This window comes from Echinops telfairi, unplaced genomic scaffold (genome assembly GCF_000313985.2).
Source record: "Echinops telfairi isolate 266 unplaced genomic scaffold, ASM31398v2 ScPeMD7_7469;HRSCAF=8507_1, whole genome shotgun sequence".
NCBI lineage: Eukaryota > Metazoa > Chordata > Mammalia > Afrosoricida > Tenrecidae > Echinops > Echinops telfairi.
Genome location: NW_022111373.1, coordinates 8,300,901 through 8,317,547, shown reverse-complemented (window position 1 = coordinate 8,317,547; position 16,647 = coordinate 8,300,901). Strand labels below are relative to the sequence as shown.

Sequence of the window (16,647 nt, the reverse complement as noted above, 5' to 3'; positions counted from 1 at the left end):
ATTTACCAAGATTTTAAAAATGTATTTAATGACATAGAACACATATAGTATATATTGTTAGATGAAAGGGAAAAATGGGTGCAAAAGAAAAGTATATGCAATATCCTGGTTTTGTTGAAAAGAAAGCGTATGTATATGTGTGTGTGTGTATATACATAAAGGGGCTTCAAAAAAGTTTGTGGAAAATTACGCTATCTTTCAAGTACACACACACGAGGGGGGTTTGAAAAGTTTGTGGGGGAAAACACAAACACCAAAATCATTGCAAACAGAGACTAGAAGAAAGTATTTCCGATTGGGTTATCTCTGCATGGTGGGGACTATAGGAAACTATAGGAAATGTTTGTGTTGTCCAATAACCATCACTTTTATCAGCAGAAGGAAATGCACACACACACACACACACACACACCTCACAAAAGATACAGTTGTGTCTGGCATTTTGCCACCCGCAGACGTTCCTGTGTCCTCACATGCTCCTAGTAGGTCTTTGGACCTACTCAGTCATGTGGGACAGCACCCCCAAAGACTTCCTTGTCACCTCTCCATATGCACACAAATAGATACGCTATGTGAGTCAGAATCAACTTGGTGGCAAGGACTCTGTTTGCTCTTGGCGTGGTCATCCTCAGGTGGCCGTGTGTTCATACTTTTGGAGTAGAGGAGGAAGACCATCAATTCTTACCTTTGTTATTCTATCATAGTCTCCTAAATCATCTTCACTGGTCTTTCTTTACAATGGGGTCTCATTTAAGAAGGATCAAGTGCAGCTCCCACTTTCTCAGCCACTCTGGGTCTCTGAAGAGAGCCGGAGTGGGTGCCGAGAGAGGCTTTTCTGGCGGCTTGTCGATTCTTTCTCCTGACCTGCTGGGTGATTTTATTAACTGGGAAACTTCCAGCTTAGGTAGCTGATAAGAACTAGGATCGGCTGTACCCAGGTTGGAGTTATTTCTATTTAAATGTAGACACGCCCCTTTCCAGGAGTGCAAGATCTCTCTACTCAGGAAAAAATAAATAAATGCTTACAGGAAGGCCTAATGCTTGGCAGAAGTAGCTGCTACCTTTTGCCTCGTGAAAATTTCTTTGGCGTTACTTTTTTTTTTTTTTTTTTTACAACAAACACTGGGAGTTTATTCTTCTGGAGACGCGGGGCAGGGCTTCCTGGCGTGCCAGTGCGGCTCTATTTCTTAGCGATAAGTGGGTTCCGCAGAACCCTAATGACGGAGTCGCCTCACAGGAACATTTTGGAGATGTAGCAGTCCTTGTTGACGGGCTTGGACTTCTTCTTGCACTTGCCGCTCTTGGGGACCTTGGTCCACATCTTCTTCACGTTCTCCAGCACCATGTTCAGTGCCTGTCGAAGGCCTTCACGCGACCCAGAAGCTTCTTGTTGCGGCAGTTGATGAGCACCTGGGTGTTGTTCTTGACCGACTGCGTGAGCACGGAGTGGGGCCCCGTGTTGAACTCCTCCTCCTCCCGCTTCTGCAGTTCCTCCGGGCTTGTTGAGGAGGCTCATGGTGCTAGCTGCGTTCAAACCCGTCTTCTCCACGTTGCTTCTGCCTTTGAAAGGAGAGGTGGGACTTCCCAGGCGTTACTTCTTAGAGATTGTTTGTGGAGACCACTGGACTCTGTTGTGGGGACAGATTGACAGGCATCTGTTAGCGAGTAGATGGCATCTCTTGCGCAGAGCGGTCAGTGGTCAGATAGCCTGTTAGGAGTGTTGGCCTCTTCCTTAAAAGCTTGTTGGCCTTTAACCGGAGTAAGCCAACCAGCTCAAGGTTGAAGCAGTAACAGCTAACAAACTGCTAAAGACCCTCAGCTAGCCCCTCCTCTCCATCTTCACTGCCACCACTGTGGTACAAGCTCTCACAGCTCTTGTGTGGCTTAACAACAGGGACCTCCAAACTAGTCTCTTCCTCCCCTGCCCCCCAGTCATATTTTTCCCACCAGTCAGTATGAACTAGTTTCCTCTTGCGACTGTAACAAACTAGCACAAATCAATGACGTAAAGCAACACATAATTATTATCTAGCATCTCCGGAAGTAAGAAGCCTGAAATCAGGTTCATCGACCTAAAATCGATGTATTTCCGGGGCCTGCCTGCCTTCCAGAAGCCCTAGGGGACACTCCATTTCCTTTTCCAGGTTCTGTGACCACCTGCATTCTTAGCTTGGGGCCCCTTCCTCCCTCTTTGAAGCCAGTAGTGGGTGATCACGTCATCCTCGGGCTGCGTCACTGACCTCCCTCTTCTGTAGACCAATCTCCCTCGGCCTCCCTCTGAAAAGACCCCTGCAATTACATTGGGCCCAAAGCAGTGCAATCTCTTCGTCCAAAGACTTCTTGAATCACATCTGCAGTCTTGTGCTCTGTCCTCAGGATGAGGATCAAACTTCTCTCATGGCTGGGGGTACTCTGGGGCTGTCTGCACCCCAGCTCAGCCTCACCCTTCTGCCTCTCACTTGCTCTCTATGGGCCAGCCTTTACACAGGCTGACTTCCTTACCAGGGATGCTTCTTCTCCCTTCCCCAAGGCCAAGGCCAAGGGACATGTGCCTCTCTGTGCTCATACTTCTCACAACTGAACACTGTTGCATTTATACAGTTGCTCATTGGACTAATACATGTTTCTGCTACTTGAGCAAGCACTCCATCGGGGCCAGGACTGTGTCGGGGGTTTTGCCCACAGTTGTACCCCTAGCACAGTGCCTGGCATATGGTAGATGGCTAGTAAATATTTGGGAATGAATACATAAATGAATGGATATTGACTGCATTGCCTTCACTCCCAACCCACCTTCTCCTCATTTCCCTTCGGCACAGCACTTACCACCTTCTCTCTTCCACTGTAGTCACAACGCATGGCAGACAACCCTTGACAGTTACACGTTTCACATGTGCAGTGCGGTGACACGGATGATATGAATGGTGCTATGTAGTCACCGCCATATCTGTTGCCAAGCGTTCCTTCCCCAGTAACAGATGGTGCTTCCTAAGCACGGCTTCCCTCACCCCTCTTTGCCGTTCCTGGTAACCACTAATAAACCCTGGTCTCGATACATTGGTCTACTCTAGAGAGTTCATGGCAGTACTTAATCACCCTTCTCATTGTCCTTCTCTGCTGGAGCAGAGAGATTGCTGTTAGCATTCCATAGTAGTTCCAGGACCCAGAGAAGTGGTAGCCTGGTAGTGTGGTGGGTTATGTGTTGGACTGCTAACTGCAGGGTCAGCAGTTCAAAACCACCAGCTGCTAAGCAGGGGGAAACTGAGGCTTTCTACTCTCACAGAGTTACAGTCTCATCAAGCCGCAGGGGCAGTTCTACCCTGGCCTGGAGGGTCACTGTGAGTCAGAATTGACTCGTTGGCAGTGAGAGGAGGAGAGATTAGTGGCTGGTCCTTGAGAGATCATCAATATTAAGGGGATTAACAGTCTTCAGGATGTTCAGGATCTCTTGCTAACTGCTCATGTTGGCCCCTCTTGGAAACTGGATATGATCGGTAGACCCACATCGTTGGAAACACCTCATAGAGTAATTCTGTGGTTTGCTTTACTCGTAGAACTGCTACTGGTTCTGTGAGGAAGAGCTACAAGACAAATTTGTAGATAGTAAGAACAATCTAGTAGGTACTTGGCTTTGATCCTAGGTATTGGTGTAATCTGCACATTTCTTAGGGACTGCAAGGGATTTCAACTCAATGTTCAGGAATCTGAAATGGAGAGAAAGGCAGAATGAAGGAGATCCAAAGATGGCCCTCACAAGAATAACAGAATTTTCAGGCATGAAATGTTTGACATTTGCCCATAACGGAGGTTAAAGTGGTGTAACCAGAAGAATTGACGGATTTGAGATTAATGCCGACTGACAACAGTGGCTCCTTAAAAAGGGCGGTCTTGAGGATGAGCTTTTACAAGATTTAGAGGAACTCGATAGTAACCGATGGATGACAAAGGCATGTAAAACTCCTTAAATAAAATTTATTAACACTCAATAAAATGTATAAAATAAAGCCGTTTAAATTGTGAAATTGGGTATGATCCTGTTCTTCATTTAGTTACTCCATCTAATTCAATAATTAGGCAAATTGACGGAGACCTTCTAAAATATTCTCCTGTGGTGACAGTTAAATGAGATCACATCTGTAAATAACACGATGCAGTGTCTGACTTTCACGGCGAGTCCAATTAGATAGTGTGTGTTGCTAGTGTGAAGAAATAACTGAGTTTCAGAGTTTTTTGCTGAGCCCTGGTGGTGTCCTGAGCTTTGCCTTGGGCTGCTAACCACAAGGTCTGCAGTTAGAAACCACCAGCTCCTCCAAGGGAGAAAAAATGAAGCTTTCTACCCCCATAAAGAGTTACAGTCTCCGAAACCGAGTGGGGCAGATCTACTCTGCCCTGTAGGGCCACTGTGAGCCAGAGTGAACTCAGTGGCCATGACTGTTAAGTACGTCTGTAATAAAGGACCCCTGGCAGCACTATGGGTTAATCATTGGCTGCTAACTCCAAGGTTGCCAGTTCAAACCCACCAGCTTCTCCAAGAGAGAACCATGGGAGCTGTCTGCTCTTTCACAGCCTCAGAAACCCTGTGCAGGTCACGGAGTCAGACCGGAACTGACGGCAGTTGTTTGGCTGTCTGCTCTAACGCTGGGGTAGGTTCCCAAGCACAGGCTGTTGGGGGCAGGGCAGGCATTGGCACTGTGTGAATGTGAGTCCTCCTGATTCTTGTACATGGACCCGGACCCAGGTTTTCAGTTGCCTGGTATGAAAGAAGCCCTGGTGGTGTAGTGGCTGCACGGTGGGCTGTGAGCCACAAGACCTGCAGTTCCAGACCACCAGCTCCTTCATGGGAGAAAAACGGGGCTTTCTACTCCGGTAAACAGCTAGAGTCTCAGAGACACACAGGAGCAGCTCGACTCTGTCCCATCGGGAGACTGTGAGAGGCCTTGACTTGGAGGCAGTGAGCTGACAGTGAGAAAACTGACCGTCTCAGAGACCCACAGGGCCAGCTCTACCGTCCTGTAGGCACCCTATGAGAATTGACAATTGGCAAGTTTCAAGTGAGCGACATGTGCATTTTCTTGTTTTACCTGCAGATGGCAGTACTCCCTGGACGTCCTGCCCTGCCCTGCATGCAGTCCTAAGACTGGACGTCAGAGAATCCAGGAAATGGACTCCCTTTTCCTGGAAACATGAATACCAGCCACCAGCCAAGAGCAGGTATAAAGCTTGACTAGACTTTTATTTTTCCTTACTTAATTAACATTTGGGTTTTTTTAGTATTGGAATTAGTATCATTCATGTGTGTTCAATTTTGAGGTGGTTTATTGATTCTCATAGATTGTTTACAAGGGAGAAGAAAGATTTGACCAGTGAAAATGGAAAGATTACTACAGTGGGGCAAAGGAGATGAGGCGGGTAACAGGACCATCCCCTGTACTGTAAATACCGGGTCCCTTCCTGGCCATGTCTTGGGCCTGTCCCCTTTGCCTTCCAGGGAGGACTATCCACCAGAATACCAAAACCCAACCCAACCCAACCCAGGGCCATCAAGCCCATCCCAACTCACAATGACCGATAGAACAGCATAGAACTGCCCACAGGGTCTCCAGGGTCGTCGATGTTGATGAAAGCAGATGGCTGGTGGGTTAGAACCACCAAGCTGTCAGTTAGCAGCTGAGCTCTTAACCACTGCACTGCTAGGGCTCCTGCCTCCCAGAATAGCAACCCCAACCCAACCCAGGGCCATCAAGCCCATCCCAACTGGAGCCTGCCAAACAGAGCAGAGCTGCTCCGGAGCGTGTCCCAGACTATGAATCTTCATGGGAACAGACAAGTTTCTCAGCCCCGAACATCGACTGGTGGGTCTAAGTTGCTGACCTGACAGTGAGCAGCCCACTGCACCAGCTGGGGGGGCAGGGGAGGTTCCCCAAACCAAATTAACCCCACTGCCATGAAGTGAATCTGGACGCACACAATCCTTCCTAGAATTTCCAAGGCTGTGGTCAAGCTCAGGCCACCACTGCCCGCCAGTGTGCCCTGCAGCGGTGGCTTGCATGTTGCTGTAATACTAGAAGTTGTGCCCACTGGGAGGAGCCCCGGCGGCATAGTGGTTACCCATGAGGCTGTTAGCTTAAGGTGACCAGACGTCCTGCTTTTGGCGGACAGTCCGATTTTTAACAATTTTTCCCGCGTCCCACGGCATTTTTTAAAAGTCCCGATTTTTGGAAAGAATGCAGGACAAGCTAGGGTATACGGTTTTCGGCTGCCATGTGGCTATTTCGCCAGGATATGAGTTTTATCAATGGTGTCCCTCTTTACCAATGTTAAAATCTGGTCACCTTATGCAAGGTCAGTAGTTCGAAACCATCAGCCGCTCTGTGAGAGAAAGACGGGACTTTCGGCTCCTGTAAAGTGCTACAGTCTCCGAACTCACAGGGGTCATTCTACCCAGCCCTGTAGGGTCGCTATGAGTCGGCATCGACCCTATGGCAGTGAGGAGGGTCACCGGGTGACCAGGGTTCATCGCCGGCCCCTCCAGGTCCCGTCTGGTCTCCCACTTCCTCCCTCTGGTGCCTCTCTCCACGCCTCTTTTCACCCCTCCTGAACTTTGTGCTTGCATGCGTGCTGCCCTTTGGAGCGCAGCTGGTTGGTTCTTCTACGGTGTGCACACCTCTCTAGTATTGTTGTTCCCCTTATATTTAGGGGGCGCGGGTTTAATATTTGGTTGAAAATTGAGCTGCAGGGATGACCACATTTCCAGCCTGCAGGGTCACTAAGGGCCCGAGTCTCAAGGATCCACCAGTCTCCTTCTGATCAATACGCCTGGTGTCCTTTACGATTTTGAGTCTGTTCCACATTTCTCTCCCACTCTACCTAGGACCTTTTTAAAAAATCAGTTTTACTGCCATGTGTTTCAGATATCATGTAATTCAATAGTTCAGTCAAATGGAGAAGAGTTGTGCAGTCACCACCACAGTCCATTTCAGAACACTTTCTTCTTTCGTGTGCTCATTGCTGTTAGCTCCCCATCTCCCCCAGCCTCCCCTGCCGTACCCCCAGGGAACCCTGAGTCCAGTTACTTCTCTATAGGTTTGCCCGTCCGGGATTTCATAGACAGGAAAACATACAAACAACACAACAACAAATAACAAAGTCAAGCAGAGAAAAACCTCAACTGGAAAGAAAGCAGAAAATATTTTAAAACTGGAACAAATTTTAAATGGGCCAAAAGGAGGTCAAATGATAGGGCGCTCAATCTTCACTAGCGGCCTCTGCAGTCATCCACTTTCCGTAGCACTCTGCATGGAAGCAGGGCTATGCCCACCCTGGTCTAGGGTCAGAGGGACTCACTGGAGGCTTAATCCATGTGTATTTCCCCTTCAGTTTTTTTTAACTGAAAAACTTTAAGATGGGCCAAAGGGAGATCAAATTATATTAGATTTTAAGCTAACAATGTTTGCCATACTCGACTTTACAAAGCTCTCGATCTGACTACAAGGCTATTCACATCCCGAAACTATGGTCAGAAGGTATTCATAAAAGGCTTAATTCACATGTGGACCCTGAAAATGGGTTTGGGGCTTCCACTGTCATCCCTAGATTTCCACAATCCAGGTGTTCACAATTTAAGCTTTGATACCATTCCTTCCTGCAGATCTAAGTTTTATTATTTACAAGCCTTGGATCACACAGGCTGGTGTGCTTCTTCCATGCGGACTTAGTTGACATCTCACTTAGAGGGCTGCTTTTCTGAAGACAGGTCTGCAAGACCCCAGATGCTATTCTTTCTCATAGCTAGGCACCATCTAGTTTCTTCACCACACTTTGCACCCATATCTTCAGTGATCTCTTCATGAAGGCAAACATCAAGCTGGGTCATGTCATAAGAGCTCATTGTTCTTAGGTGAGGCTGGAATTAAACGCGAGCCCCAAATCAAGTCATATATCTATGGTTTACATATGTCTCTGGCTCACCTTAGAGACACCATTTTTATTTTATATTAGGGAACATTATCAACCATCTCCCCGGGGGCATAAAGTAATTATATTGACAGTATCATTAATTTAACCAATGGTAGAAAATTTAAAACACTGTTGAGAAAAGGATGTTATATGAGTCTAGGCTGGCTCTGAACTGCGTTACATAAATTGTTGACTTGTACAGATGAACCTCGTAAGCGACTGGGCACTAGGTACACAAACAATGGGTGTTCTGGGAAGGCATAACGTTCAGTAATATTCACAACAGCAGACCTGTGCCTACCAGATTAATCCATAAAGTAAGGAGGCAAACAGCAAGTGTCTGATAGTCCCAGGCCACCGTTCATTAGGAACCTTCCAGGCAGGAGATCTGAGCTGCAGTCCAGTGCTCTGTACCTTGGCATGGCTTCTTCTCACAGTAGGGTGTTTCAGCCTTAATCCTGTGGCTACAGGAGTCGTTGAGTTTGAGGTAAAGCCCAGTTCACTTGGTGGGGTTTCCATCCGGAGTCCTTCTGGTGTGGTCTATGAAGGTGTTGTGTGTCTCGAACGCAGAGACCTAAGGCTCACTAGTCTATAGCACACAGCCTGGGTCACCAAGGGCTGGATAGAAGCTTCTACCTCAGACCTCTTAATGTGACCCCTTTCAGAGCAGTTAGTAGTGGTAGCCAGACACTATCTCGTTCTTCTGGTCTCAGAGCGGTGGAGGCTGATGTGGTCCATTATTCCATGGACTAATTGCTTGCATATGTGTTCAAATTCTTGTTCCCTCTGGACAAGGAGAGACAAATAATTGCACCTCAGGAGTTTTTAAGACCCTTCCCTGCCCAGTTGCATTGACCTTGGTGTCAGTTGGCATAAGGTCAATTGAACATGAGACTATGATTCTGAGCCCTCAAGCCCAGGGACTCATTCCATCAAGGTGTTTGGCTGTAACTAAGAACTTTTCATAACTTTCCCCCCTATATGCTCCACCGCATTCATGGGTATATTGGCAGCAAAGGTAAATACTCCTTTACAAATACCTTCATATATATGTAAAGATATTTGTTCCTATAAATATACTATGTCATTGGCCTTCATCTCCCATCTTTCCAGTTTCCTTGGTAACTATTTTGTATATTGCCTCTTAGTGTATACTGTCTTTCCCTTCAACCAAGTTATAACTCCTGTGCATTCTAGCCAATGACCTACCTTCTATGGCCATTCGCCACCCTTGGTAACCAATAAACAATTATTTTTACTATGCAAACCTTTCCTTGACTTTTCACAATGTTGGTCTCAGAGTATATTTGTCCTTTGGGGAAGGACTCATCTCACGTAGCTATCTGCTCATCCATGTCATGAGGTGTTTCACAGTAGGCATTCTTCTTACCACTGAGCAGTATTCCACTGTGTATGTGGGTCCTGGTTTATCCCTTTTCCCACGCATGGCACTTAGGCGGTTTCCATCCGTTGCTCTCGTGAATGGATCTGCAGCGAGCATGGATGTGCATGTGCATGCCGCCCTCGAGGTCTCGGCTCCTGTTTCTCTAGAGCGCAGACTAAGTCGAAGGGCCCGCTCAGTCGTATGTATTCCTGGTTCCCGCGTTGTGAGCAAGCGTCCTGTTGTTTCCCCGCAGTGGCCGCACCATTTCACTGTTCCCCCAGCGATGAGCAAGGCGTCCATTTCCTGCACACTCTCGTGTGCACGAGTTGTTTTCTGCTGGTTTGGGGTTTTGTTCTTTAACTTTGCTTTTAATATTGGGGCCAGATGGTATCTCATTGTTTTTATTTGTATCTTTCTAATGGCTGGTTTTTTTTAAAAGGAGCCCTGGTGGCATAGTGGCTGCACATGAGGCTGAAATCACAAGGTAAACAATTCAAAACCATCAGCGGTTCCTGGGGAGAAAGACGAGGCTTTCTACTCCCGTAAAGAGTAACTGCCTCAGAGAGCTGATGCCAAGGGCTCAAGTAGAAAGACGATGCTTTGAAAAGGATGATGGCAAATGGGCTTCCTGCAATTGATGTGTGGATTGTGATGAGAGCTGTAAGAGCCCCGCATAAGCAGTTCTGCCCTGTCCTATAGGGTGACTATGAGTCAGCACCGACCCGATGGCAGTGAGTTTCGTCTGATTTGGTTAATGGCGAATGAGGGGCCTTGTGGGTGTGGTGAGTTATGTGTGAGGCTGCTCACCCCAAGGTCAGTCGTTTGAGATCACTAGCTGCTCCGTCGGAGAAAGTTGAGGCATCCTACTCTTGCAAAGAGTTGTAGGCTCGGAAACCGAGTGCTCGTCTGCCCGTAGAGTCCGCTGTGAATCGGACTTGACTGGATGGCAGTGAGCTTAGATTTGAATGGCTCACGAAGGAGTTCTGGTAGTGCTGTAGGCTAAGCACTGGACCGCTGATTACAGAGCGGATGCTTAACACCCACCAGCTGCTCAGTGGGGAAAAAGAGGCGACTGTCTGTTCCTGTAAGACTTACAGTCTCAGGAAGCCAAAGGAGTAGCTCTACCCTGTCCTGTAGCCGGACGCGGTAAGCTGGGATCAACTCCTTGGTAGTGTGGGGGTGGGTGAATGGTTCATGATCACAAGGATTTCTTCATGTCTGCTGGCTGCCTGAAGGGTTCTTTCTTTTCGGTGAAGTATCTGTTGGTGTCTCTGCTCATTTTTTAATTGGATGGCTTGTCTTCTTGTTGGAGTGTTAATTTTAGACGCTAATTCCTGTTTTCTGTGATTTTAGACATAAGTTCCTTTCCTGATAGGTCATTGCCAGTCCCCACCCCACGCCCCGTCCCCCCCTCAGTCTATGGGTTCTTTTTCCCCTTTCTTTGGTCGACTCTTTTGATGCGGGGAAGTGTCTCGCTTGGGGGCAGTCCCCGTCAACTAATTTGTCTTCTGCTGTTTGGGTGCGTTCAGGACCTTGTTGGACGGTGTGCTCATCCCGTGTGTTAGGGACTCGGGGTTCCTTTCTGTGTTTCGTTGATGATGCTTCTAGTGCCAGAGCTGACATTCGAGTCTTTGAAGGCATTTCTTTTGTGATGTGAACTATCGGTCCCGTTTCATTCTTCTCCAAATGGACATCCTTTCTTGCCAGCACCATTTGTCCAAACACCTCCCTGAAGGTGCTGTGGTCTTTGTCGAGGATGAGCCATGGGTGGGTAGATCTACTTCCGGTTCTTCATTCTGTTCTGTTGGCCCATGTGTCTGTCATCGTCCCGGTACCAGCGTGCTTTGTCTCCCATGGCTTCAGAGCAGATTTTGAGATTGGGAAGTAAGAGACCTCCTTCTTTGTTCTTCGGCAATGGTTGCCTTAATCAGGTTTCTTTTCTCTTCATATGAAGTTGGTGACTAGTTTTTCCATCTTTTTCAAGAATAAGTTTAAAACCTGCGTGGGGATTGCACTATAGCTATAAATCACTTTGGATAGTATTGACGTTTTTGCAATGTTAAGTCTTCCTATGAGTCTGGTATATTTTCCCACTTAGGTAGGTCTCTTTTGGTTTCTTGTAGTATTATTTTGTCATTTTCCTTGTATAGACCTTTTGTTTCTCTGGTTGGAATTATTCTTCAGTATTCCGTCTTTTGCGTGGCTATTGTAAATGGAAGAAGTACAGCCAGAACGTTCCTGAGAAGCAAAGATGGCAAGCCTTTGTCTCACAGCCTTTGGCGTGTTATCAAGAGAGACCAGTCGCTGGAAAGGAACATCATGCGTGGTAAGGTAGAGGGGCAGCCAAAAAGAGAAAAAGAAGACCCTCAACAGAAATGGACCGACACAGCGGTTGCGACCAGAAGCTCGGAACAGTTGTGAGGCTGGCGCAGGACGAGGTGGTGTTCCGATCTGTTTGCCGTGGAGCCACTACGGGTTGGAGCCGACTCGATGGCACCCATCAAGAACACCATTGTAAGTGGTACTGTTTTCCTCATTCCCAGGGTGCTCTTGGTCAGCAGGAAGGAAGCCAACTTAACTTTGTTGGCTAGTTTCGTTTGTTGATTTAGTACACTGTCTTTAGGATTTTTTTATGTATAAAATCATACCATCTTCAAATAGTGTTTTGCTTCTTTGCCAATTTGGATACCTTTACTTTCGCTTTCCCGCCCTGTATCGTTGGCTAGGATTTCCAACATCAGATTGAATAGGACAGGAGAGGTTCAAAAGGGGAATGCTTCCAGTATCTCTCTGTTGAGACCAATATTGGCCATTGATTTTGTAAAGATGCCCTTAATTATCTTGAAGAATGTCCCTTCTGTTTATATTTTGTGCCAGTGTGTTTTTATAAGGACCATTTATCAAATATAATTTCCGTGTCAACTAATAAGATCATGTGGCTCTTTTCCTCTGTTTCATTTAGGTGATGGATTAGATTGGTTGCTTTGGTAATATTATACCATCCTTACATGCCTGGCATGGATCCTACTCGGTCATGATGTATTGATTTTCCAAATATATTGTTGAACTATGTTGAGCGCGGGGTCCTCAAACTACGGCCCGCGGGCCACATGCGGGTTTTGCCCGTTTTCATTTTTTACTTCAAAATAAAATATGTGCAGTGTGCATAGGAATTTGTTCATAGTTCGTTTGTTTTTTAACTATAGTCCGGCCCTCCAACGGTCTGAGGGACGGTGAACTGGCCCCTGTTTAAAAAGCCGGAGGGCCCCTGGTGTTGAGAATGTTACCTGTGTGCTCATGAGGGGCTGTGACTTCCTTCTTTTCATTCTGCCTTCCCTGTTTGGGTCTCAGGGTAATGCTCATCTCGTAAAACGACCACTTTTCCCCTTTTTCCCGTCACATCGTTCGAGCAGCATTAATGTCCGCGAGTCTCCGTCTGGTTCAGCTCCGAGGATTTCTGGTGACCTGATCACTGCTTCTGTTCATGTTTTCTACGTCAGTCTGTGTTCATCTAGGTAGATCGTGTGTTTCTAGAAATGTGTCCATTGCTCTTAGATGTTCACATCTGTTGGACTACAGGTTTTCATAGTGTTCTGCTGTCATCCTTTTAATTTCACTTGGGTCATCATGACATTGCCCACTTCTTTTCTTACTCATGTTACCTGCATCTTCCCCTTGTTATATTTACCAGAGGTTTGTTGGGTTTATTTATCCTTTCAAAGAACCAGCTTCTCACCCTGCTCATTTCCCTATAGTTCTCCTGGTCCACTGTGTCTGCGTCTACCTTTGTCGTGTGTTTTGCTTCGGTGGCTGTAGCTTTGTTACTACTCTCTTTCTAAATGTTGCTGATGGCGGATTAAGGTGTTGATTTGGGTTCTTTCTTCTGTTTTTGTTGTGTACATTTATTGCGATTGATTGCCTTCTGAACACTGCTTTTACGGTGTCCCAAAGATCTGTTATGTTGTGTTTCTATTCTTGTTTGATTCAAAGATTTTTTAAGATTTCATTTTGTATTTCTTGTAGGACCCAGTAGTTTTCAAGTACGGTATTATTGAATTCCCATGTATTAGATCCCCCCCCCCTCCCACCCCATCTTCTTTTTGTTGATTTCTAAGTGTTAGGCGGTCACCGCAGTCAGAGATGTCAGCGTGTGCATACTTCTGTGCTCGCAGTGGAGGGTGAGCGTGGCTTGCTCTGCCTGCTGCCTGTTGAAGGCCAGGTGATACAGGATCTGGTGATGTGGGTTGCAGGAGGTAGGGCGTGGCTGGACTTTGTGGGTGTATTTGCAGTCTCCTATCGGGTAAGACCAGGAAAAAAGACAAACAAGATTAAAATAAACAAACAATAGCAACAAAAAAAAAAGAGAGAAAATATTAAAGACAAAAACAAGTGAGGGAAAGCAGGCAAACCCCAACAAGAAAATAATTAACTGAGAAAGAATGCCAATGCAAACAAGGGAAGAGAAAAAGAAAGAGCGGCAATGGGCAAAACTAGGGACTGGGGGGAAATAAGAGAGGAAAGAAAAGAACGAAGAATAAACCCTAAGACAGAAGGAAGGAGGAGGAGCATGGGTCGGCTGAGAAAGTCTCAAACCACGTGAGGAGAAAGGAAAGGAAAGAAATAGAGAACAAAGTGGAGTCGGAGAAAACGAGGGAGAAGAGCCCGCTCCACCATTCAGGCAGCTCGGGGGCTAGGGGTGAGTCACAGAGGGGTGGGGCACCCATCCTAGATGGAGTTCCTGCTGCCTGGATCAGGGCACCTGATCCAGGAAGCAGTTCATGTCAGCTCATTAATTGGCTGAGGTCAGGGTACTTCCCAGAAGTAACTTGTTTAGGACCAGAGTGAGGGTGCTGGGGATGGAAGGCGTTCTTGGGTGCCCAGGCCTGCCCTGGGACCTGGCACGGAGCATTCTGCCAGTCTGAGGAGCCCGTGTTCACGCACCTCCAGATGCAAGAGTGGTACACCAGGAACTGGCTGGATTAAGGCCAGCTGTGGTCTCAGGCAGAGCAGGGCCTGTTAGGGGTGGGGATGTCACTGGGAGTATCTCTGGGTGTGTAAGGGTAGAGCTTGGTCTCGCTTCTGGTCACCAGGAGGGTGTGGGCAATGGGCGGGTCTCATGAGTGCCACCAGTTGTCTCCTCCCTTGCTGTTCAGTTCAACTTCTTCTCCAAGTGGGTATTCAGCCCACTTCTCTATCTGCCTGATTCGCCATCTTGCCAGAAGACCCTGGATTTTGTTTTGATATACAATCATAGGCGCATGCAATAAGGATTTCTCCGAACTTCAAGTGTCCCTGCAAGTGCAGCACACTCAGGAGAAGGAAAGATTCTGTAAATTAAGTTTGTTTTCAAATGATTTTTCTTAATTATTGTGTTTTTTTAATATTTCAAATTTATATGAGTATTTAATCGTAAAACCTGCTTCTTTCTTTTCCATCTCTTAAAGTTTGCTTAAATTTTTCACCACGTGGCAGTGGGTTTGCTCTGAAGTACAGTCAAATACTACTTAGTAGAAGAACGGCTGTTAAGCACCTGCTATGCTGCCTAAGGAGCCCTGTGGCATAGTGGATTATGCTACCCAAGAGAAAGTTGAGGTATTCTACTCCCATGAAGAGGTGCAGTCTCAGAACCCACAGGAGCAGTTCTACTCTGTCCTAGAGGGTCACCATGAGTCAAAGTTAACTCAATGGCAGTGGTTTGGAGTGTCTCGGGTGCACCCCAAACTGCTATACAGGCTTCATCTCATGTAGTCTTCACAAAAACCTGGGGGAATCAGTGCTATTATTCTTTCCTTAAGGGCCAGAAACCAAGACTCATGTGAAATTACTTACAGAGCTAAGAGGAAGCAAACCAGGGTCAAGGTCCAAGGTCTCTATCTCCCCAAAGCCCAGGCTCCTGCCTCATAGCAGAAATTGAGCAGGCTGCCTAGGGACAGACCCAAGAAATCAAGCTAATCCCCTTGCTGGGGAGTCAATTTTGACTCGCAGTGACCCGATAAAATGGGGTAGAACTCCTGTGTGGAGTTCTGAGACTAGCTCATTACGGGAGTTGAAAGCTTCATCTAATCGCATTTGTTCTTAGATTGACTTGAAAAATAAAAGCACCAATCAACCGCCGTGTCTGAATTTACTTTCCTAAGTTTGAAAACCACTATTTTCCTTTCCAGTGAGCCAGGGTGATGATTGGGGGCAGGCACTGGGCCGGTTACACACAAGGTCAGGGGTTCAAGCCCACTGGCAGCAATTGCATGGGAGAACAAGGTGCCCTTTGGCTCCTATAAAGATGTACAGTCTCAGCAACCCTAGGGGGCAGTTCTGCTCTTTCCTAGGGGTATTCTATGAGCTGGGATCGGCTTGATGGGGTAGATATTTTTTCCTTTCCTATTTCATTTAGCCTGGATTGTTGGCATGCATAGGTAAAACATTGCCTTCATTACCATTTACCCTACACACATCATTAAAACTTTACCAACTCGTGCCAGCTTGTATGGTGGTGGTTCACTGTAGGACCGGTAACCCTCCTTAGGTTGGGAAAGGAAGACAGAGTCTTGTTTGAAGACAAAGACACTGGTGAGCCCTACACCGCCCCCCCCCCCCCCCCCACCCAACTCAGCCTCAGCCTTAATTCTGGTAACTGACGCAGAAGAGACATTTCCTCAACCCAAGACTAAGTCATTGTCAAAATCAAGTATTGTATAAGCCAGCTTACTCCTCTGGCATCTGAGCATTGTCAGTATTACATTTAAAGGGTAGGCAATGAAAGCAAAGCTGTTCTTTGCCCCAAGAGCATCACCCTGAGCACTTGGGGCACTTCTTCTCTGCCCCCGCAGGACCAGTGGGGTCCTGAACACACGCCCTGTGGTCACTTCACACTGGAGGGCTCGCTCGCAGCCGTCACTCCCACCACTCACCTGTGGAGCGAGGTTTTCGTTTCCTTTCTTTCTTTCTCTTAGTCTTTCTTTAGCAGCTTCCTTAAGATAGAATTTGCATACCATGCTAGTCATCCAATTACAATGTATGTGGTTCAATGGTTTTTAATGGAGTCACGGAGTTGTGCATCCGTCACCACAGTCACTGTTAGAGTGTTTTCATGGCCTTACAAAAGGAAGCCCTGTTCCCTTTAGCTGCCAGTTCTCAACTTTTCCCACCTTGCCCAACTGTTGTTGATGTTGATGTTGTTGTTGTTGGTGGTGGTGGTGGTAGTGATAGTGGTGGTAGTATTGGTGGTGGTGGTGGTGGTGTTGTTGCTGCTGGTGGTGTTGGTGGTGTTGGTGGTAGTATTGGTGTTGTTGTTGTTGGTGGTGGTGGTG

At 47.0% G+C, this 16,647-nt stretch overlaps 1 pseudogene; it reads right to left on the bottom strand.

The window, feature by feature from the left end:
* Nucleotides 1-1,180: 1,180 nt before the first annotated feature.
* LOC101659986 overlaps nucleotides 1,181-16,647 on the bottom strand; it is a 63,140-nt pseudogene continuing 47,673 nt past the window's right edge.